Source organism: Tupaia chinensis, unplaced genomic scaffold (genome assembly GCF_000334495.1).
Source record: "Tupaia chinensis unplaced genomic scaffold, TupChi_1.0 Scaffold143951_1, whole genome shotgun sequence".
NCBI lineage: Eukaryota > Metazoa > Chordata > Mammalia > Scandentia > Tupaiidae > Tupaia > Tupaia belangeri.
In genome coordinates, this window is record NW_006203802.1 from 372,714 (window position 1) to 397,085 (window position 24,372).

The window sequence follows — 24,372 nt, forward strand, 5'->3', positions numbered from 1 at the left end:
AATGGATATAGTCAAATACCAAACATATAAATATATATATATGTATATTTGATATATTTATTTATTTAATATATATTTACAAATAAATATGTTATATATATATTTACAAATAAAGATCTAAATAATGAAACAAATATATACTATAAGATATATTAAAAAATGAAAACTAGGGGTCAGATTGTGACATAACAATAACACAACTAAATCCACTAGGGATGGTCCTTGGCTCATGTCCCCAGGCTTTCCCGTACATGCAAAGTGTACATATATATGCCTATGCTCCAGGCCGGCTGGGGCGGTGGATGGAGAGTGGCATGAAGACCAGGTTGAGATTCTGTTTTTCTCTCTTTCTCTGTCTCTGTCACTCTCTTTCTCTCTCTCTCATGGAAGAGAAAGGTAAACAAACTTTAAAAAAGCCCTAAATAACAGTTATTTAAAAGAAATTAAGAAAACAATAGAAACTGAAAAGAATAACATATATTAGAACAAAAATACAGAAATGTGATAGCTAAACTTCAATAGGGGATTGATACAATTCAGAACTGGGCATGAGTCAATCCACTTTGACATCCTGTTAGTTCCAGTTTACTCTCGCTTTCTTTTTTTTGGAGAGTTTTTTTTTGTTTGTTTGTTTGTTTTTGCTGTAGGGCGCGTATGCTCGCCAGACAGACAGAGAGACAGAGAGACAGAAAGTGAGAAATCACCCCCCAGGGGGGATGACCACGCCGCAATCCCTTTTCCTCCATTCTCCTCTCGGGAGATCTTGGGCATGCATGCACACGCACCCGGCATGGGTTTTAAGCCACAGGGTCCGGGACATGAACCACAGTCGACTACATGGGAATCCAGTGACAAAGCCATTACGCTAACTGCTGGTCCCCAAGTTTACTCTCGCTTTCAAAGTATGTTCCTTTTTGGTATCAAATGTAAACCTAGGTTATTCTACAAGTCCCTTACTCCCTGGATGGCTCTGACTTCTCATTTTCTCCTAACCCCTGGGTCTATCACCCAGAGAAAAACTTATCAGTTATAATCATGTCTTCACCTTTTTAGACTTTTTTATTCTTTGAGCAAATGTACAGTTATATGTTTGAAACAAAAGTAGAATCATAGGTCATATCGATTTTCAGACTTTAACTATATTATGATCGTCCTTTGTTATCAATAAATATAGAACTAAATTTCAAAATAATGTTAAAATGGCTATTTTATTCATGAAAAGATAAATTTTAATGTTACCTTTTATTTTGTTGAGCAATTCATGATTTCAGTTTATTCAGTTTCTTTTGTAAATAGTTCAGCTTTTATCTCTCCCTAATTTATGTTCTCCCTTTATTTATTTTTCATTTGCCAGAGGACACATGCTCACCAGAAAGATGTAGAGAGGTAGAGAAAGAGAGGCAGAAAGCCCTTACCCAGTTGGGCATGGCCATACCACAATCTCTTTTTCATTTCTCCATCCTGCCACCCCTGTTGGGATTTGGGGCACATATGCATATGGCCTGGCTTTTTTTTTTTTTTTTTTACACACTTGGGCTGGGATTCTAACTGTACTGTCAGCCATGTGGGATCTAGCTTCCTTAACCACCAGACCACAGGGCTGGGCCCTGTGTCCTCCTTTTATATTTGATTATCATAAGTCTTAAGTTGCAAAGCTTATTACTTACAGCTCCCTGGAACCCCTAAAACTTGTAGGCAGTGTCATCAGATGGGGTTTTTCCTTGGATGGAGAAGAAGCAAGAGAAAATGAGAGAGGGGGAGAACTGCTGTGTGTTGACAAATACAGCCATGAGGTAAATATGTCTGGCCTTGTATGCCAAGCTCTTCTGGAGATGCCATGATCAGATGTGGCTCTGGAGAAAAAAGGTCCCCTGTTAGTGATCTAAGACTAGACAAGCCTGGGGAAGCTATAGAGAGTAGCAGAGTCTGATATCTAAGAGTTGGATTGAGGAGCACTTCTCATATCCTCCTGTGTTGGCTCCACCTCACATCGAATCAAACAGGCTGAAAAGCAATTTCTCATACAAAATAATATGTCCATATATAACCAAATGAAATTATAGCTACAGTTAAGCTTTGACCGAAGACATAAATGAAATGCCTTTTTATAGACATTTATTTCAGTATTTGTTCATTTCCATTCTTTCTTTAATTTTCTTTTATCTTTCTTTTTTTTTTTTTTTTTTGGATTGTGAGTCCAATGATGATTTTTTCTTTTCCAAGCATCATGGCAATATGCAGGCCTTTAAAATGCTTATAGGACTGGACACTGCTCTTATATTGCTCAGAGCAATGTTCAGGAAGGTTCTGCAATCAATGCTTGAGTTCCCCGACCACATAGTGTTTCTTGTCACCATGTCTCCTAGATGTTCCTGTGGACCGGTACCCCCTACTTCTGTTGGACCATCACAATACTATAGTACAATATATGTGGCACAAAAGCTATTTGATCACAGCGAGGAGAACCTCTGCTGACAGAACAGATTCTCAGGTTTTCTTATGTCAGACATACCCCAATTTTGATTAGATCCCTCAGACAGAAAAGAAAAATATTCCGTGTTTTCATTTTTGTTTTGCCATAGCTAAGGGACAGAGGTACTTAGTTTGAATATTAATTTGTATTATACATATATCTACTTGTTGAAGTGGTACAAAAGGATTTGTTAGTTTATAGAATTAATTTAAAATTTTATCATTAGAAATAGGGTTCTGGTGGCGGACTGCTTGGACCCAATTCTCAGATCTGCCACTATTAAGTGATTGGTCAAGACATTATTTCATGTTTCTAAGTCTCAACTTTCTTATCATAACTACAAGAATAGTATTAGTGCCTATCTCATAGATTGTTGTGAGAACATCACAAGAAAAATGCATAAAGATGACATTAGTATAGAGTGTGGCTTATATTAACATCATTATAAATGGTTAGATATTATTTTGATCACTATTACTTCTAGAGCCCCCAAAATTATATCATCACAAAACACCCACCTATTTTTCTATATAGCCATGCTAAAAGAAGTATTTTAACATTACATAGGAAGTTATACAGACATTGAATATAGTATGAAGTGCTTTTGATAACAGTCATGATCTTTGTTCCAAACCAGGGATTGGCAAACACCAGCCTGTCTCCTATTTTTGTATGGGCCACCGGTTAAAAGGGTTCTTACATTTTTAATAGTTGAGGAAAAAGAAATTTAGAAATTATGAACATTTGTACTGTTTAGTAAGAAATAGAGCAAAAGTTACATTGAAAGTAGAAATTTCTCTACTGAGGATAGGTTGTATTTCTTTAGATTAGGATCTATAATATAATGTAGTAGATAAGACTTCTGAGGCCAAATTGCTCCACAAGCCTCCACTTTCTTATTTGTAAAATGGGAGTATTAAGAACACATTCCAGGACCGCAGTTAGGGTAATGGCTGTGTCGCTGGACTCCCACGTAGTTGACCACAGTCGAGTCTTGGACCCGGTGGCTTAAACTCACGCCGGGCATGTGTGTGTGCGTGCCCAAGATCCCAGGAGGAGAATGGAGGAGAAGGGATTGTGGCGTGGTCATCCCCACTGGGGGGTGATTTCTCGCTTTCTCTCTCTGTCTATGTCTGTCTGTCTGGTGAGCGCACGCGCCCTATAGCAAAAACCTCTTTAAAAAAAATTAATTAATTAAAAATAAAAAAAAGAACACATTCCTTGGAAGGATATTGTAATTAAACTATGCAATATTGGGACCAGCATATGGTATAATGGTTACATCACTGGACTCCCATGTAGTTGACCATGGTTTGAGTCCCGGACCTGGCAGCCTGAAACTCATGCCAGGTACATGTGCACGTATGCCCAAAATCCTGCGAGGAGAATGGACAAGAAGGGATTGTAGTGTGGCCATCCCGCACTGTGGGGGTGATTTCTCATTTTCCGTCTCTGTTGCGTGCTCTCTCTCTGGTGAATACACATGCCCTATAGCAAAAACCTCTCTAATAATAAAAGGAAATTATGCAATATTTACGAAATGCTTCACAATTGTTGGCAGACCTCAGTAGATGTTAGTGGCTGCTGGTGTTACTGTTGTTGGTACATGTTGAACATCCCTAATCTGAAAATCCAGAATTCATGATTCCCCAAAATCCAAAACATTTTGAGTACTGACATGATGCTACAAATAAAAATTCCAGGCCTCACAGTGGTGATGGATTGCAGTTAAAATGCTACAATTTATAAAAATATTATAAAATTACCTCAGACTGTATTAGATGTATATCAAACATAAATGAATTTTGTGTTAAATTTAGAACTCATCTCCAAGATATTTCATTGTGTATATTACAAATTTTAAAATTTTGAAATCTGAAATCTTGAAATCTGATTCTAAGCATTTGGAAGAAGGGAATTCACCTTGTATTATTATTATTATGAATTACTGTTATCTCTTGAGAGAAACGTAACTGCCCAATTGATCTCCCACTCCAACTTTCTGTGGATATTTATATAATGGGTTTCACCACTGTCAAATTTCACCCACTTATGGGTGATGGTGTCTTTTCCTTCTGTACCATTGTACCCCTTTTTACCAGAGTTTTTCTGAGAGGAAAGGTGTGCAATGAGGGCCAAGTTCTTGGAAAACTGGTTGTCATCTTCCTGACAGATCTTTAGACTGTGTTCTTGGCTCTTCAGTCGAGTTTGGAGTTTGGTATGTTATCATTATTTTTATTTGCTATCCTTGCCTCTTGGCTCTGCAGCCCCAAATTTAGCTCTATTCTACCTCACGTACAGGCTCCTGAATTTCCTTTACCACAGCTTGTTTAACTGGGATCAGTAAAGAGATGAGTCATGGAGTAGATTAACAAGGGTTTTGGATTTAGGCAGATCTGAGTTCAAATCCCAGTACCAGTACTTGCTTTTTTTGTGACTTGTATTTGTTATAAGACCTTTCTGTGAGACAACTCTATTATTAGTATAATGGATATGATAATACCCATAACTTCGCATCTTATGTGCAACGCCCAGGCAGAGGTGGTAGGGAATATAGAAACTTGTGTGAATTCCATCTGAACCAGAACAGGGGTGTGAACTGCTGCCTAGAACAGAAGTTTTCCAGGACACAGGACCTGTGAAGAGTAGTCTCAGAAGACTTTCTATAATCACCCATCTTTAGGTCCAAAGGAGAGGGAAAGTGGTGTTCTGTAACATACAAGGCAATTCAACCTCTTTCTACTAGAGAACTAGCATGATATACCTCAACAATGTCTTTCTGACTGGTTCCCATTGAAGCCAATGATATGACTGCTTTTAAAATCTGACAGTAGGTTTGAGAAAGATGTTCGCAATGAATGGTAGCATGGACTTGAATGTGTGGTTAGCCTTTCAGATGATATTTTTTGTTTTGTTTTGCTTTGTGCTGTAGGGCATGTGTGCTCACCAGAGAGAGGGAGAAGAAAGAAATCACTGCCTGCCCCCCCCCTTCCTTCTCCTCCATTCTCCTCTTGGGATCTTAGGACACATGCACACGTGTCTGACATGATTTTTCAAGCTACCAGGTCGGTACATGAACCACAGAGTTGGCCATGTGGGATCCAGACCTTTACCTCCATGCTACCTGCTGGCCCAGTCTTAGAAGGATATTTTTAAACTTGTAAACTAGTTATAATTAAAGCCAAGAAAGAAAGTCAATGAGCTATTCTACTTGCCACAGTGAGAGAACCACTGTAATCTTATTAAAGCTATTTGGGTTTATGTTATGAAGCACATGACATTTTGAAATCAAAGGACCCCAAAATTTTTTGCTATGTAATTTTTGGCTATGTTTGTGGAAAAATGTAAAAATAAATAAATGAAAGAAAAAAAAAAAAAAAAGAAAGGACCTTAGTAAGCTAAAGGCCTCTTTCTGGTAATGGTAATGTGTCCTGGATTGTCCAAAAAAAAAAAAAAAAAACAGTACAACAGTTTAGTTTAAATATATTAATTGGCTATATTTGCTATTCTAACTTAGCAGAAGAGGTTGGTTTTATAGACAGAGAAGGGAAGAAGAGAGCAGAAACAGAACAAAAAATAGATAGAAAAATCTAATCAAAGCTTTTCTATTCAAAGATACCCTTGTTAGGTGGGACAGGGAAACAGAACAATAGGAAAATACCTGAGTGGTTAACATTAGGCAACTTCAGGTTACTTCTGCGTAAAGGTTAAAAGGGGCTGGCAGGTGGTGTGGTGGTTAAGGGCACTGGAGTCCCACATGGCCAGCTGTGGTTTGAGTTCTGAACCTGGCAGCTTGCTTTCTCACTTTCCCTCGCTCTGCCCATCACTGGTCAAATTACAATGAATAAATAAAGTTAAATAAAATAATTATTAAAAAAAGATTAAAACAGAAGGAACTTCTTTAACATACAGATCAAAACTGAACTGTTTGGGAAACTAGGGTTATCTCTCTTCCTATTTCTCTAAAGGTCAGGTAAGAACTTAGTATTGGGTTGGTGACTTGGAGACATGAGTGACTCCATTTTGATTTTTGGTCTAGTCTATTGGGTTCTGGTTTAGGAACTTGGTGCAAAACAATGGCCTCTTGTAATTTTTATTTAACAAGATTTGCTTTGTGGCTCTAGCATTGTGGCTAAAACATTGCCTATAACTACTGACAAGAGAGTCAGATACAAAAGACTTTTTTTTGATGAAGAAAGATTTAAATGTTCATGATTGAGACCAGCAGTTAGTGTAATGGCTATGTCGCTGAACTCCCATGTAGTCGACCACGGTTCAAGTCCTGGACGCGGTGGCTTAAACTCATGCTGGGCGCGTGTACGTGCGTGCCCAAGATCCCGAGAGGAGAATGGAGGAGAAAGGGATTGCGGTGTGGCCATCCCCCCTGTGGGGTGATTTCTCACTTTCTGTCTCTCTGTCTCTCTCTGTCTCTCTGGTGAGCGCATGCACCCTACAGCAAAAACCTCTCCAAAGGGGAAAAACAAATGTTCATGATTTGTAAGTGGTTGACAGATACAGACCATCAAGCACACTGTTCAGGCGAGTTAAACAGCCTCAAAAGGGCAGCATCTTGATAAGCCAAAAATGCAAGCTGCCAAACCTTTTCAGCAGAAAACAATTAACCTGTGATGGATATTAAAAGAAAGAGCCAGGCACTGAGGACAACCTTTGCTGCTAGTGGGATAAAAGCTGATATATCAGGTTGTGTAGTAATAGCTACCAAATTAGTTGTTTCCTAGAAACGAAAGACTGCTGCGGGCTTGGGCTTCCAATATTCATCAAGCAGCATACCTTATGAGTATCATATCAAGTTCTGAGATGACCATCTGAAGTTTTGATAGATTGTTAGTTAGCACTATTATTGCAGAGCCATACTGGCCCTGCCCCCTCTGCCTCTCTCAGTGCATCTCCTTATGATCCCACTCCTCACATGATCACTCATACTCATCCTCATCCCTGCTGCCTCTTTGCTGTTCTTTAAATATGCTAAGCCTAGTCCCACCTCGTGGCAGGACTGGCTACATAATTGTTGGAGTGCATTGGGAAAAAGTACAAGGCTTTTTGCTCAAAAATCACTAGACTTTCAAGATAGTGACCACAGGACATTAAAGAAACAGTGAGGTCCTTCTGAAAGTGGGGCACTGCATAGGTCATATACCTTGGGATGTCCTGTATCTGGTTGTTCTTTCTTCAGACACCTACTGGACTCTCTCATTTTGTTCTGGTCTCTGCTCATCAGCCATTTCAGAACACCTTACCAAAATAGATTTATAACCTCTCCCTTTTTTTACACTGAATTACTGTTGTTCATAGGATCTAATAATTTCTTTAATAAACAAATTTCCCCTATGAGTGAGAGAGACAGAGAAAGAGAGAGGAGAAGAGAGAGAGATACAGCATTCCTGGACGGGTCCTGAAACCATGATCCACACCCAGCCTCAGCCAGCCCAGATCACAGGCACGCTTTTGCCTAATATACTTAGAGAGGTCTCCAGACACGAACTCGCAACCTTCCCATGTAGGTCTGCCTCCTTGTGTTTTACTTTTTGTTTATTGTCTGTTTCCCTCTAGTAGAATATAAAGTGCAAGAGAATAGGAACTTTGTTTTGTTTATTGCTATCTCCCCAGTGTCTAGAATAGTGCCTAACACTTACTATGAATTTTACAAATATTTGTGGAAAGATTAAATGAATCCCACTGTTTTAGTATGTGAAAATCAAGTATAGTTTTGTTTTCCTTTTTATAGAATGTTTTTCTACTTCTACCTAAAATAAATGTTGCCTGTTCTGCCTCTTTTCCATAAAGTGCATATAGTTTTATAGTTTACAGAGCTGCCTAAAGGACTTACTCAGTGAAAAAGAACCCTGTAAAACTTGTAGAGTCTCTTCTTACAGAGCCCTATAGAATCAGTTCTTTTAAGAAGGCACTCCTTTGGAGGATGTATATAGTTACATAATCTTTTACTTCAAGTTGTAATTATCATATGAAGGCAATAAAAAATGTGTCTAGTATCTATATAGAAAGCAAACCGTTTTTGGTTGTCATTATATGTGATAGGAACAGGGAAGCAGCAGTCTCAGAAACTCACGCCTACCTCCCCCCGGCCGCTGGTCACTGTTCCTGTCACTCATTTTCTTCCCCATGCCTAACTCCTCCTGCCTGGGGAGCGGAGGGAGGAAGGCAAGGCCAAGGAGAAGGACATACCACGTTAGGTTGAGGAAAGGTTATAGGAATTTAATGTAAGAGGCATCATTTTCTATTTCTGCTGAAGTTATTTGCTAATTTTCTAATAAGGATGTCATTGATGTGCCCAAAAAAGCAATTATTTAGACGACCCCAGTGACTATGTCTGTGACTTTGCTTTCATCAGATATCAGTCACAGGTTTATTCAACTTATCTAGCCCTATCTTCATTTAATAAGATCTGTGTCGATACATTTCAAACCTTTTATCACTTGGTCTTTACATATTGATTTCTTTATAGTGTTCTTGAACCTTAATTTGAAAACTGGCATTAGCTTTCCACATGCTGGAGTTTTCTTTCTTTTCGTTTCATTTTCTGTGTTTTGCTCATTAGATAGTCCTCTTGACTCTTGAGATTCATAATGCTAAATCATTTCCTAGCTTTTTTTGTATTACTGGGTTGTTGGAAAGTCATGAAGTACTTTTTCTATGTTTTTCTATCCAAAATGCATCATGCCTTTTCTGAAAGCCCAGTATTATTTCTTCCTATAGTAGCCCTTTAAAAAGTTTTCCTCTGGTAGTGCTTGTGGGCCTGCAGGTCAGCCATGGCTGAAGGTCTCTGTTCCACAGGATGGGATTTGTTAAAATTGTCAAGAATAAGGCCTACTTTAAGAGATACCAAGTAAAATTTAGAAGACAATGAGAGGGTAAAACTGATTACTATGCTCGGAAATGCTTGATGATCCAGGGTAAAAATAAGTACAACACACCAAAATATAGGATGATGGTTAGTGTAACTAACAGAGATGTCATTTGTCAGATTGCTTATGCCCCGTATAGAAGGGGATATGATAGTCTGCGCAGCTTACGCACACAAACTACCAAAATACGGTGTGAAGGGTGGCCTGAAAATTATGCTGCAACGTATTGTACTGGCTTGCTGCTGGCCCACAGGCTTGCCAATAAGTTTGGCATGGACAAGATCTATGAAGGTCAAGTGGAAGTGACCAGAGATGAGTACAATGTAGAAAGCATTGATGGTCAACCTGGTGCCTTCACCTGCTATTTGGATGCAGGCCTTGACAGAACTACCACTGAAATAAAGTTTTGGGGGCCTTGAAGGGAGTGCTGGATGGAGGCTTATCCATCCTTCACAGTACCAAACAATTTCCTGGTTATGATTCTGAAAGCAAGGAATCTAATGCAGAAGTCCATCGGAAGCACATCATGGGCCAGAATGTTGCAGACTACATAATGGAAGAAGATGAAGATGTCTACAAGAAACAGGCCTCTCAGTACATAAAGAACAATGTAACTCCAGACATGATGGAGGACATGTATAAGAAAGCTCACACTGCTATATGAGAGAACCCAGTCTATGAAAAGAAACCCAAGAAAGAAATTAAAAAGAAGAGGTGGAATCATCCCAAGATGTCCCTTGCCCAGAAGAAAGATCGGGTAGCCCAGAAGAAGGCAAGCTTCCTCAGAGCTCAGGAGCAAGCTGCTGAGAGCTAAACCAAAGAATTTTCTATGACTTTATTCAAGATAAAGACAATAAACTTAACAACAAAGCAGAAAAAAAACCAAACTTCTATTATATACAGTGAGAAAAAGGACTGTATGAGTGAGGAATCCTGGCAGTAGAAGTATTTTGGACTAGTATGAGCTGAGGCCTCCCTTAATCAGGGTGTAATGACTAAAAAGCTACAGCAAATGAATGCAGATGCCATGATGAGGGCTTTTATGTTCTAAAAATGTACTAGGGCATTTTGAAAGCAAGAACTAGAACAGAGGAAACAAGGGTTAGAACTTCAGGGTATGGGTAGAAAAGTTTGTCTAGAAGACCTGAAAACGGAGAGAGAGATGAGGGAGAATCTTAAGACCAAGGGAGAGGGGCCAAAGATGCCGTCAGGTTGAGCAAGTAGATTTTCACATCCTTTTAGGTGCTGGAGACTGATGTGTATCTGATTTGAAAGGCAGTGTATGTGGCATAGTGATTAAGACCAGTGGCCCAAAGCATTTAAACCCTGATTGCACCATTTGCTCTGCAATCTTCGATAAGTTATTTGAATAAAGTCTTTTCATTGTTGTTGCTTATAAGATGGAGATAGCCTAAAGGACTGTGAAGATTAAATATGTATAAAGGATTTAGTGCCTGACAGACAAGAAACGATACTAGTTATTAGCTTTAAAGTGGAGTTGTAGTCAAAACTAGAATCCCATCTTTCATGACACCATTATATTCTCATTTTGATGTCTATAAACAATGTGGCAAGAATCCTAATTACATTTAGTCTATTACAGTAGAAAATTTTAAATGTGTATTCAAAATAAAAAATAAATAGGTACTAGCAGTTATTCACAAAGTGAACTTTCACTTGTTTATTGTCAGTGATTCGCCAAGTGAACTTTCACTTGTTGGTCATGAACACATAAGAAAGCCATTTAAAATCCACTACTTCTATGGAGATGATATTCCCATTGCAAAGTGCATCAAGAGTGGCAGACAAGCCTGTCACTTAGATCTAGTGCCTTTTCCACACTGTGTCTTATCTCATGTCCTTAAATTGTATATTCATTTATACTAGTTATACTTGGGACCAGCAGATGGCTTAATGGTTATATTTTTGGACTGTCATATAGTCAACAGCAATTCAAGTCCCAGACTTGGACTGACACTAGGCACGTGTGTGCATGCTCAAAATCCTGAGAGGAGAATGGAGAAAGGATTGTAGTGTGGTCATCCCCTCTGGGAGGTGATTTCTCACTTTCTATCTCTCTGCCTCTCCGGCAGAGTATGTATCCTATAGCAAAAATCTCTCTTTAAAAAAAAAAAAAAGACAAGGTAGACTAAAGTTTAAAAAGTCAAATTCAACCTAATTTTTTAATAGCCATGATTACCTTCCTATTATTTATAATGCAGTTCAAAAGAATAGAAACTAAATTAAGAACCCATATAAGTAAATTTATTTATTTATTTATTTATTTTAAATTTTCTTGAGGCCATTTGTACTTGCCAAGAGAGAAAGACAGTGGGGGAGAGGGAGAAAGCACTCTTAATGGGGTATGGTCACACCACAATCCTTTCTTCATTTATTTCTCCTTGTAGAATTTGGCACACATGTGCCTGGCATATTTTTCAAGCTGTCAGGTTCAGGACTTGTTCTGTGAGGTTGGCCATGTGGGATCCAGCTCCCTTGACTACAAAGCCATAGGCTAGCCCTATAAGCCAATGTTTTATATGGTATGAACATTTCTTTTCCCCAATGAAAGAAGAATTTATAATTCCCATGTAGAGGATTATGGAAGATAATTGATACACACAGGGAAAAATCTGTGTGTATCAACCATTGGTTCAGTTAGAGATAGGTAAAATTGTACTTAACAATAGCTCATTAGGAAGATATTTAAAAAAAAACTAAAAACAGTTTTATCTACACACTGAGTTCTTGTAAGACCATAATACTGTACTGTGCATAAAGAAATAAGTCCTTGAAGAAAACAAAGATAAAGCAAAATGTGAAAGATGTTTAAAAGTGAAGAAATGGTAAAGCCAGTGATTTGGTGATTTATAGGCTCTACAAAGTCCTTAATTTTAGCTTTTATTTTATTTTTAATTCAGTCCAAAGAAAGACTGAGCTGTAACATTTTGGACTTTTTTTTCTCTATTTTCTAGTTCTATACAATGAGTAATGGTTATAATAAATACATAAATTGAAACCTAGAGAGACAACTACCTATTAAATAATTGGTGAATTTGTATTTAAAGCTTGTGCGTATAATTGTTGAATCTACATTTAGTCCTGACATTCAATGCTATTATCAATACGTGTGGACTTATCCTTTTTCCTAGTTGTATTGTGTTCTCTAACTTCTATTTGTCTCTCTTTAGCTTTCCTGCTACAGTATTCCCTTAAGTATTTCCTGAAAAGCTGGTTTCATTTTGGTGAATTCTTTCTTTCTTTTATCTGGGGATGATTTTATTTTTCCTCCCCATTTGCAGGATAATCTTGCTGCATAGAGTACTCTTAGTTGAAATTGCTTTTATTTCATAGTTTTAAATACATCTTCCCATTCTATCCTTGCCTGCATTGTTTCAACTGAGAAATGCAGTGTTAGCATAATGGAGTAAACTTTGTAAGTAACTTGACATTTCTGTCTTGCCATTTTTAGAATTTTGTTTTTGTCTTTGATTTTTACCAATTTGTCTTTGATAAACCTTGGATCTTTTATGTATATCTATTTGGTGTTGTTTGTATCTTCTGGATTTGGATGTCTGCATACCTCTCTAAATTTGGAAAGTTTTTAGTTAATATATTATGAAAGATGTATTTTTACGCCTTTACCTGTCTCTTCACCTTCTGGAATACCTACTATGTGGATAATTGGCCGTTTAATGAATGTCCAGGATTTCCCATACATTGTTTCCATTTTTAATACTTATTCTTCTATTCTTTCCCATTGCTTAGACTAAATCAGGAGTTTTGTCTTCAAGGTCAGAGATTCTTTCTTCTGCATGGTCTAATCTGCTATTGATACTTTTGAAGGACATTTTGATTTCCTGCAATATATTCTTTATCTCTAGGAGTTCTGTGTGATTCTTTTTCAGTGTGTTAATCTTCCATTATATCATGGAAGGATTTTTCTCATTTCCTGCAATTAGTTCTCTGTTTTCTCTTTTATATTGTTAAATATTGTTACAATGAATATCCTGAATTCCTTTTCTGACATTTCTGCATTCTCTTGTAATTTATCCATAGTTGGTGAGAAGTGGTGATCCTTTGACTAAGGGGTGGGAGGAGGAGGTATTTCCTGATTTTTCTCTATTTCTTCAGGCTCTGCTTTGATATTTAGTCATCTGGCAGTATACTTACTTATTCTTTGTTGTATATTTGTTTAGCTCTCTGTTCCTGCACTTCTGCATGATATGCATAAGATCTGTGCTGATCTCCCTCTTCTATTGTGGGTAAGTGTATGGAATCCACAGCGGGAGTTTAGGGTTTAGATATTCAGAGGGGAGTTTTTCTCCTTTTACTTCCAAGGGAGTTATGAAGAAAGAATTCATCAACACTCTCCTATTTTCAGATGTTTGGTTCTTGTGTACCCAAACCTACCTGCTCCCAGTGTAGTAGGAGATTGCATTGACAGATCAAATGTAAGAAGGTAGACCACTTCGTGTGATTTACAACTGCACTAGCAGGCTGGAGAGCCACTTCTCCCCAACAGCAGGCTGGGCAGAGGTCCCTGCTAATGATCTCAAACCAAGCAGTTTGTCTTGGACCTGTCTGTTGGTCCTGGATGGATGAAGGGTAGAATGATATCAGCACATATGGGCCAGTAGCTCCTTCCTTCCATCTCTGGGATTGCAGGGTGTCCCTGTTGCTCCTTCTTTCTCTGGGATTTCAGGAACTAGCTATTGACTTAAATGCTGGAGGGCTTCAGGTATGAACTCTTACAAAGGCTCTCCTGTAATTCCAAATTCTTCTCTCACTAGTTTAAAATTGCACCCTTTGCTTGGTTCTAACTTGGAATTTTTCCTTTGAAGATTTCAATCTTTGGGGACCAGCAAGTGGTGTGGTGCTTAAGGTGCTGAACACTCCCACATGGCCGACCATGGTTCAAGTCCTGGATCTGGTGGCTTGCTTTCTAACTTTCCCTCCTCTCTCTCTCTCTGTCTCTCTCTGTCAAATTAAAATAAATAAATGAATAAATAAAACTGAATAGATAATTCTTAAAAAAAAGATTTCGATCTTCCACCAAAAGTACAGTTAAAGAATGTCTAGTGGAGTTTGAAATTAATTCCAGGACTCAAACCACGGTTGCCTACATGGGAGTCCAGCAACATAGCCATTACACTAACTGCTGGTCCCCTCTGGTAACATTTTTAATACTCTTACTTCTCTTGGCTTTCTAATAGTTTTGTTTTTCCTTTTGTATTTTAGGTTTCTTTTTATTAAGAAAAAGTTAAAGTATAAAGTGTTTTAAGGAAATTTTTTCATGTAAAGTGTAAACTATATCTGATTCCAATTTTTTCTTTTTAAGAAAGAATTATTTATTTATTTATATTTGTTGTTATTATTTTTATTTGACCAGCGAGAAAGGGAAAGTGAGAAAGCAAGCTGCCAGGTCTGGGACTCAAACTGTAGTCAGCTATATGGGAGTCTAGTATTTCAGTCACTACACCACCTGCCAGCCTCCCAATTTTTTCTTTTAAATGTTGCTTTGCCATTTCATTTTCCTATTGCTATTTTTGTGATTAATGGTAAATATTCACTGAGCATTCATTATTGGGCTAAACACTGAACTTGTCCTATCTCATTTGAGCTTAATCACAGCCCTGTGAGATAGCTACTGTCCTTAGACATATTTTTCAGAAGAGAAAACAGTTTTGGAGAACATCCCACACAATGTAGCAGAGTAATACTTGGCAGAGCAGAACTTTAGGCCAGTATCTGTCTGATTCAAAGCCTGTACTCTTCTCTCTCTCTCTCTCTCTCTCTCTCTTTTTAATTAATTTTGTCAAAAGACACATGCACTTACCACCAAAGAGGTACAGGGGAGGGGGGATGAGGAAACATCCCCCATGGGAAATGGTCATGGCCACAGTTCCCTCTCCTCCATTTCTCCCACCTTGTGGGATTTGGGGCACACACGTGCCTGATGTTTTTCTGAAGTTGCAGGGTCCAGGACTTGAATCGTGGATTTGAATGTGTAGAATCCAGTCACCATCTCTCAAACTAGTGCTTTCCCCCTGGGGTAGTTCATTTCCAAAGATAACTTCTGTCATCCTTATTATCTTACCTGCTCTTTTGCCATGTGACTTTTTAAATTTTCTCATCAAGAGGTTGTTTCTACCTTTTCTGTACCTAGAATTTAGACTAGTCCCATGACTTTTCTCTCTCTCTTTTTTTTTTTTTTGGAGAGATTTTTGCTATAGGGTGCATGCGCTCGCCAGACAGACAGAGACAGAGAGACAGAAAGCGAGAAATCACCCCCCAGGGGGGATAGCCACGCCGCAATCCCTTCTCCTCCATTCTCCTCTCGGGAACTTGGGCATGCACACACATGCGCCCGGCGTGATTTTTAAGCCACCAGGTCTGGGACTCGAACCACAGTCGACTACATGGGAGTCCAGCAACATAGCCATTACGCTAACTGCTGGTCATGGCCCTGTGACTTGATTTGACCACTAGAATGCAGTGAAATTATTGGTGTGGCATGACTTATAGGCCTAAACCTTTAAAGGCCTCACTGAATATTTTTTCTTTTTAATACCAGAGGCTGTGTGCAGTCAGACATGGATGAGAGAGAGAGAAAAAAAACCCGGTGGGGCCTTAGTCATGCTAGATTTCTTCTTCTTCCATTTTCCATCATGTCAAGATCTTGGCCACACATACATGTGTACCTGGTGTGTTGCCACCAGAACTGAGATTTGAACTGTGATTGGCCACATGGGATCTGGCTTCCTCTGTATAGCACTTAACCAATGTGCTACTGGGGCCAGCCTGCAGATTCCTTTTTTGGCTCTGGGGGTTCAGACTCTATGTAAAGAAGCTGGAGCTAAATTATAGAATGATCTGAGACAGGATGGAGAGAGAAAGATCAAGTCAGTCTCTGGCCATTCTAGTCACCCTAGCTGGATGCCAGGCATGTGATTGATGCCTGGAAACCTTAACCTATAGCTTTTGTCAAACTGCCTCAGTCAACAAGAGGAGTGAGGCAGATTGCCAGTTCCTGACCAAATTGCAGAATCATGAGGAAATCAATCAAATAAATAGCTGAGCTGTTTGGAGATGGTTGGTTTCACAGCAATCTGTCTGGAGCAAGCATTGCAGCTCCCATTTCTATTGACTTGGAAGTCAGCCACCATGTATAAAGCTTAGATTAGATGTTGGAATGATGAGAGACCACATGGAGAGAGTTGAAGTCACGGCTTCTGGCCCCTCCTTCTAAGGCCCCAGACATGGGTGAAGTCACCATCTACGGCCTTCTAGTATAGTCTGGCTACCAGCTAAATACAGTCATATGAGGAAGCCCCAGAAAGACCAGCAGAAGAATCACCCAGACAACCCACAGAATCATGGTTGTTGTTTAAAGCCATTACATTTTGGGCTACTTTGTTATGTGGGAACAGATAAATGAATTACCCACAGTGCACCAATGCTTTCCAGAAGTGAGGGTAGTGAGGTGCTTGGTTTACGGAGTATTTGGGAAAATAGTTTTTATCATTAACTAAGTACTTCCTATGTGCTTGGTGCTTTATTTTTTAATTTTTTATTTTTATTTGTTTATTTTTTTGGAGAGGTTTTTGCTATAGGGCGTGTGTGCTCGCCAGGAAGACAGAGAGAGAGAGAGACAGAAAGCAAGAAATCACCCCTCATGGGGGATGGCCACGCCTCAATCCCTCCTCCTCCATTCTCCTCTCAGGATCTTGGGCACGCACGCACACGCACCCAGCGTGAGTTTAAGCCACCAGGTCTGGGACTCAACTGCAGTCAACTACATGGGAATCCAGCGACATAGCTATTACACCAACTGCTGGCCCCATGCCTGGTGCTATACTTTTTAACACTCATGGTAACATTATTAGACAAGTAATTTGGCAGATGAGAAAACTAAGTTTCAGAGATGTTAAGTATCTTACCTAAGGCTTCACAGATAGCATGTTCACCACAGAATAGTGAAGTTTAATATTAGTGTCTCGGTTCAGGCTTTCTCCAACTCTTTTTCTCTATGGCAATGACTCTCTTCTTCTCCATATTTAAAGTCTCGCACTCCTCCAGTAGGTCCAATCGGTCTTCACTACTGAAGGTAGTCTTATCAAATAAATGTCTATGGGTTTCTTTCATTTACCTACTTAACACCCTTATTAAGGTATCTATAGGATCTTTTGACTTGCCCTTATTGATGTCTGTAGGATAAAGTCTGGCACTAAAGGCCTGTCTTCTTACTTTTCCACTCTATCTCTCAGCACCTCCTTTACTTATCTTTTTACCATGTGGAGTCATTTGCAATTTCCTAAAATCTACCTTAGGCAACCCCCCTCCCCATGTCTCTGCATAGAACCCTCAGTGAGGAATGCCCCCCTTTCCTCTCCCACCCAGTGGCATAGCCACTCATCATTTCAGGCTTAGCACAAGCTTTACCTTGACTTTGAAACCATATTACCTGATTTCCCCAGGCACAGTTGACCACTCCACACTTGAGCCCTCACTCAAAGTATATATATTCTTAGTAGAGCAGTAGTAACAACTGTTGTTTAAAAGTCGGTTTTTATCAACCACACTGAGGGGTCTTTAATCTTTTCATCTCTGACCCCCATCTGGGTTGGTTCTTCATTAGAGGAGTACTTCAGGGAAGGAGAGAAAAGAGATCCAGTAAGAGGTAAATCAAGTTGTAAAGGGCCTTGGATGCTATGCTGGTATAGTCCAAATGTCTGCCACCTGGATGTCCCTGAGTCACTCTATCCTTCCAGGGCCACTTTTCCTCTAATGTCCAAATGTTTGGTTGTAAAGGCCCTTGGATGCTATGCTGGTATAATCCAAATATCTGTGCCACCTGGATGTCCCTGAGTCACTCTATCCTTCCAGGGCCACTTTTCCTCTAATGTCCAAATGTTTGGAGTCTCCAGTTCCCATCCCACTTTCTGTGAAAAGCTCAGCAACACCTCTCCCTTCCTTGTTGTCCCCAAAAGTATCTCTGAAGCTTCAAAAAATAGGGAATGGAGTCAGAGGCTCTTAGCTCCCTTAAACACCTCAGGTTCCCACTTCTGCATACCTGACATTCTCATCCTTCCTGTGGCTACTGTTCTCTTTCTATCCCACTTCATTCTTAGTGGAGTCTGCTCTATTCTTCTGTTCTCACAAAAAAAACTTGAACCATAAGGCTGACATAGTTGGAAGATTTTTTTTATTCAATTGCTTTCAAAGTTTTGTATAGATAGCATATTCATATTGTTCAAAAATCAAATAATACAGAAGGATGCATAGTAAAAACATCTTGCTCCTCCCATGCGCTCATCTACCTGATAGCCCGTTTCTCCACTCTTAGTAGTTCATTGGCTTTGATATCCCTTACAGTGTATTTATGCAAGTATACTTCAATGAAAATAATAGAAATTTTATTTTTCCTTTCTGTTGAACATTGTTGGCAAAAACTGTAAAAACATGCTGCCTGGACCCACTTTCAAATCTGTGCTGTCATCTGCTCTCTATGGGGGCCTTCCCTGCTGCACAGAAAAATTCTTCTTTTTCGTTTTCCCACAGGGATGATCTTCACAGTGACAATAATTTTTGGAAAAAAAAAATTGGGACACAAGGTCTGAGAAGTAAATTTTGTAAAATATGGGACCATATAGGGGGGTTGCCCTGGAAATCGTGGAACCAAGGCTTCTGCAGCTATTCCAGCCCTCCCTAGCCCTGAAAAACAGATCTTTCTCTAGGATAGCAGACTTTTAGTATTGTTTAGGCTGACAGGTGGGACTACAGGTCAGAAAAGAATTGACAATGATTTAAACTTGAATGGTGGGCATGACTGTCATGATGCAGGGTATCTATCACTGGGTGGGTGCCCTTCTCCCAAGGGCTCCTGCTTGCTGGAAGCTGACTAGGCCTCTCTAGAGACTCTTTTCTCCATCTTTTTATTTCTCTTCCAAGTCTGAGTACTCTTTTTCTACTGTCTTTCCCCTCTCAGGTTTCCCTGAACACTTCTAACTTCTTTTTGTTTTAGACATGGAACAATTTAACTTTGGTTGGGGCAGTAAGTGGGAGGAGGTCACATGTCAGGCACTCCTTTGGGAATTCCAAGAAGAAGCAGGGGCCTCTTGAGCAGCATTTAGCTTTAGTGATCAAACTATGCTGTACTAATCTGCATATAGATAGGAAGGCATCAGAGTGCCCCCTTAAAATGAATGAGATCGGAGTCCCACTGATCTTATTATCTAACAAACATTTCACTTTTTAAGTTCATGTATTTTACACACTCCTCCATTTTTATGACAAAAACAATATTTCTCAAATGTTCCAGGTGTTCACTTGTGTTTGTCCAGACGCTCTTGCAGTTGAGTCAGAGACCATGTGACTTGTTTTGGTCAATGAATTATGAGAAGTGTGTTGTGTCTGTAACTAAGGTAACTAAGAGCCAACATGCTTTCTGTCCCTTTCTTCCCCAGAAGTAGAGGTCAAAGGTTCCGGGTGGCTTAGTTACAAGTTGCAGGAGAGTCAGCTTACTCACATTGACTGTGATGTGTGTGAAAAATAAGCATTTATTGTGATAATCATTGAGATTCTTTAGGTATCTGCATTAAAATTTAATGGCATATCTGTGCTAATATTTTTGGAAATTAATTAAACCTTGAATCTTTAATGCAACATGTGTGCGTATCGTGTTTTTGACATGCAGATGTGTCTATGCGTTCTACATGAATTACAATTTGAAAATATGTATAATTGTGTATATATTTGGATGTCCAAGTAATTTGGATATTTAAGTAAATTACATCAAAAGTATTCTGGTATCTTCGTACTCCTAATCTCAAAGCCAGTTAGAACATTTAGTATTACATAGAAGCTTGTACTGAGTTATCCTTTCATTTACTCCTAGTTCTCTACACTCAGATATAGTTTTGGCACTTCCAAGTTTTTATAGACTGTCCCAGAAACAATTGTGCAAAATTCTAGTTTACTATTTATTTTCTCAGAGTTTTTAAAAGATAAACTTAGTAAGGGAAATAGACTGGATTAGAAGCTTTCCATTTTACAGACTGTCCTAAGTTCCTCTTTTTTTTTTTTTTTCTTTTAATTTGCTATAGGGTGGAAGCAACAGATGGCATAATGGTTATATTGCTGGACTCCCATCTAGTCAACTGTGGTTTGAATCTCAGACCCGGTGGCTTAAAACTCAAGCCAGGTGCATGTGCATGCATGCCCAAAATCCTGGGACGAGAATGGAGAAGGGATTGTGGTGTGGCCATCCCCGCTGAGGGTGTTTTCTTGCTTTCTGTCTCAATGTTTCTCTCTTTCTCTCTGGAGAGTGCACGTGCCCTAGAGAAAAAAAAACTCTCTAAAAAAAAAAATTACTATATGGCACTTTTGCTTGCCAGAAAGAGAGACAGAGAGACAGACAGAAAAAGAGAAAGAGAGAGAAAGTGAGGAAGCACCTGCCAGGGATGATGGACATGCCAAAATCCTTTCTCCTTCATTCTCCTCTTGGAATTTTGGGCATGCAGGCATATATGCTTGGTGCATTTTTCAAGTTGCTGGTCCAATACTTGAACAGTGTACTTGGCCATGTGGGATCCAGCCACCCTAATGAATATGCCATTGACTGGCCCTCCCTGTCCAAATTTTATAATGACCAGTCCAATTTTCTGTGATCCGACATAGACACATACCAGACCGCACTCTCATTACTGCTGTGCTTTTGGTTCTCTCAGTAGCTCAGGTGTTCTCATATGCAGTGGAAATATTTCAGCTAAAATGTCAGTTGTATTTCCATGGATATCACACAGCAGTTTTAGCAGTTTCCTAGAAATGCCACACACAGCACACCAACTGGGTGGATATTATCTCACAACCTGGAGGCTTGAAGTCTGACATCAAGTTGCCTGCAAGGTCATTCTCCTTCAGAAGGCATTCAGAATTTTAGTCTTTCCTAGCTGCTAGGTGTTCCTTGACTTGTGCAAGCATATTAGCAATTTTATGTCTCTGTCCACATTTTCCTTTTTCATGAGGACACCCGTCATACTGGAGTAGGGGCCCACCCTACTCCAGTATGACTTCATTATAACTTAATTGATTATATCTGCAACAATTCTCTTTCCAAGCATTTGGAGATACTAGGAGTTACGACTTCAAACTAAGAATTTTAGGGAGTACTATTCAACCCTTAACAGTATTCAGTGTTTGCAGAGGCAACCATATAAATATAATAGTTAATAGCAAAAGCTTTAGTCACTCATTTTTATTGGAATTCCACTTCTGCCATTTGAACCCATTGGCTTTGTTGGTCTGTGTATTTATTTCTTCCTAGAGAAAGGGATGCCATACCAAGAGGGTCTTCATGCCCTGATTCATCTCCAGTTTTACCTGACCCAGGTCATGGGTGAATGCATACCTGTTGTGCTCAGGGAAGTCTCAGGATGCAAAACTAAGACCTTTCCCATGTAGGACCAGCTGTATTACCACCATATCACTACCTAGCCCCTGAACCTGTGTTTTTGGGTTTTTTTTGTTTTGTTTGTAAAATGGGGTCATTGATCATCACATTACAGGTTGTTGTGTTAATTAAATAACATATGTGTGTGTAACATGATATTAGAGTGGAGCTCCTTCTGTTTTAATTTTGGCCATGACCTCAAAAACCAAAACCCAAAATAATTAATTGCCAAGTACCCCTACATTATAAAGTGAATTGCCAGACCATCGGTGTAAGATATGCTTAGACAGCATAAAACTCTTTGGGCAGTTATATACAATCACCCATCTCTACAGGAAAAGGAGTTAGGACTGAAAAGGGAATTATTCTAGAGAAAGAATTATTCCTGTTAGCCACACAGGAGGAGAGAAGTGCTTGTCCTTCACCTCTAGTCTAGGAACACTTCAGAGAACTTGAGGGAATATAAGAACTGATGTTTGAAACAAATCAAAGAAGATTAAATATGGAAGGTGACAGTTGGAGTTAAACTGCCCAGTGGCTGCAAAGGGTTCAGATGCTTGGCCACTTTTAGCAGAGCAATGAAGTGGAAGAATGTCCCTTGAACCTAGTGAACTGATGGGATGCAGGTATCCTGGAGTCATTTCAAAGGACTTTGTCCATGGGGCTTCCTGCCAAACTTCTCTTTGCTCAGGAAAGAGAAATTGGAGTATACCTTCAGATACAGAAACTGAGGGGGATTCATTGTTGGCCAGTGCAGAAAGAAGCTGTAGTTGAAAGTGTGCAATGGAGATTTCTCTGAGGAAGAAGCTATGTCAGGATCCCAGCAGAGAAAAAAGTAAACATTGGAAATTTGCCATTCCTAGAGTGCTCTGATGTCAGATTACACCAGACCAGTTTGGTGATTTCCTTTCCTAGTGTTTCCTTTTCCCGGTTGCATTTCAACCCCAGAAGATCTGAGACAGCCTAGTGGGAGGGGAGGACAGAAACAAGAGAAGAGGATGGAGAAGGCAAAAAAAAAGAGAGAAACTTACAGAAAAATGGAGCAGTAGCCAACTACATCCTCTTTTATATAGACTTCCCAACTTAAAGGAAGCTCAAACTGGGTGGGCGGGGGAGGGAGGGTGGAATACAAAGAGTCTTCCAAAAGTTCATGAGTGTATATTTGAAAAAGTTGCATAGATTTCAAAAAATTTCATCAAAATAAACTCATACTTTAACTTTTCTTTTCCTGCAAAACTTTGAAGCTCTCTTATATATCTCCCTTATATATAAACTTTAAGCTGGATGGGAGCACCGGGTTATGTGATATTGAGTCTGGACGAGAAGTTTTAATGATCAAATGGGATTTTTTCTTTTTTTTGGAAATTGAAATGAAATGAATGACTTTCATGATCTGAGAGTGACTGAAAGAATTATGAAATCTAGAAAATTTTATTTATGGAGTAGGGGACAAATCTACATGTGAAATCTACATAATTTTATTTATGGAGTAGGGGACAAATCTACCCATAGAGGAAGGGGGAAAACAAAGCTGTCCTTTGTTTGCATCTTGTTGCAGAAAGATAGTACTTAGTAAAAGTTGCTGGTAATCTGATGATGATGGAAATTACTTTGATTGAAGAAACTCATATCATCTTTTAGGATTATATCAAAGCATAGTTCCAGGGAAGCAGAAACCTCTCCAACAATTATATATATAGGAAAGAACTTAATATGGATACTTAGGTGGTTATAAAATCTGAAGTAGCAATCTCTAAACTGAGCCTCCAAAAATAACTCCCAGGAGATAACCCATCAAACTGATTTGGAAAGGGAGCTATTGCCTCTACCATAGTCATAAATGTGTAAAATCATGAAAAACTTTAAATTCATACTGCCATAGGTGCAGTCTCAGTGTAGTAAAGTCATCCTTGTAGTCACTAACATTTGCAAAGCTGGACAGTTGATACTGGAATGCTATTGCAGGAAAACCTTATGCTTGCCTGGCCCTACTTGGCAGCAGCAAGAAACATTACCACAGGCAGATGACTATGGTCTCATTCTTGTTTACTGGAGTTATTTAACACACAATCAAAATGTTAACTATCTTTGAGGTATAGGAAGGCACCATGAAAGGCAAGGTTGGAATGGATGCTAAGAGCCAGTGTTTATACTCACCACAGTGATCATATACATATGAAAAGACACTTTATGCCAGCAGCTCCAGCCTCTGTCTAAAGAACCCAACATAGTATTCAGCTGGCCTTGTAAAAAACAACTATATTAGGACCAGCAGTCACTGGACTCCCATGTGGTTGACCACGGTTCAAGTCCCGGACCTGGTGGCTTAAACTCATGTATGTCTATGCATGCCCAAGATCCAGAGAGGAGAATGGAGGAGAAAGGATTGTGGCATGGCTATTCCCCTGAGGGGTGATTTCTCGCTTTCTGTCTCTGTCACTCTCTGTCTTTCTGGCGAACACACGTGCCCTATAGCAAAAACCTCTAAAAAAAAAAAAAAACTATATCAGGACCAGCAGTTAGCGTAATGGCTAAGTCGCTGGACTCCCACGTAGCCGCCC

At 39.3% G+C, this 24,372-nt stretch overlaps 1 long non-coding RNA gene across 2 annotated transcripts in view; it reads left to right on the plus strand.

The window, feature by feature from the left end:
• The window catches only part of LOC102480821 (uncharacterized), a 99,984-nt gene that overhangs the window by 23,209 nt on the left and 52,403 nt on the right, over positions 1–24,372 (plus strand). For both annotated transcript variants that reach the window (XR_001369558.2, XR_337029.3), the window contains exon 3: positions 13,557–13,622. This is a non-coding gene — a long non-coding RNA (uncharacterized LOC102480821). The remainder of the gene's footprint in view (positions 1–13,556; positions 13,623–24,372) is intronic.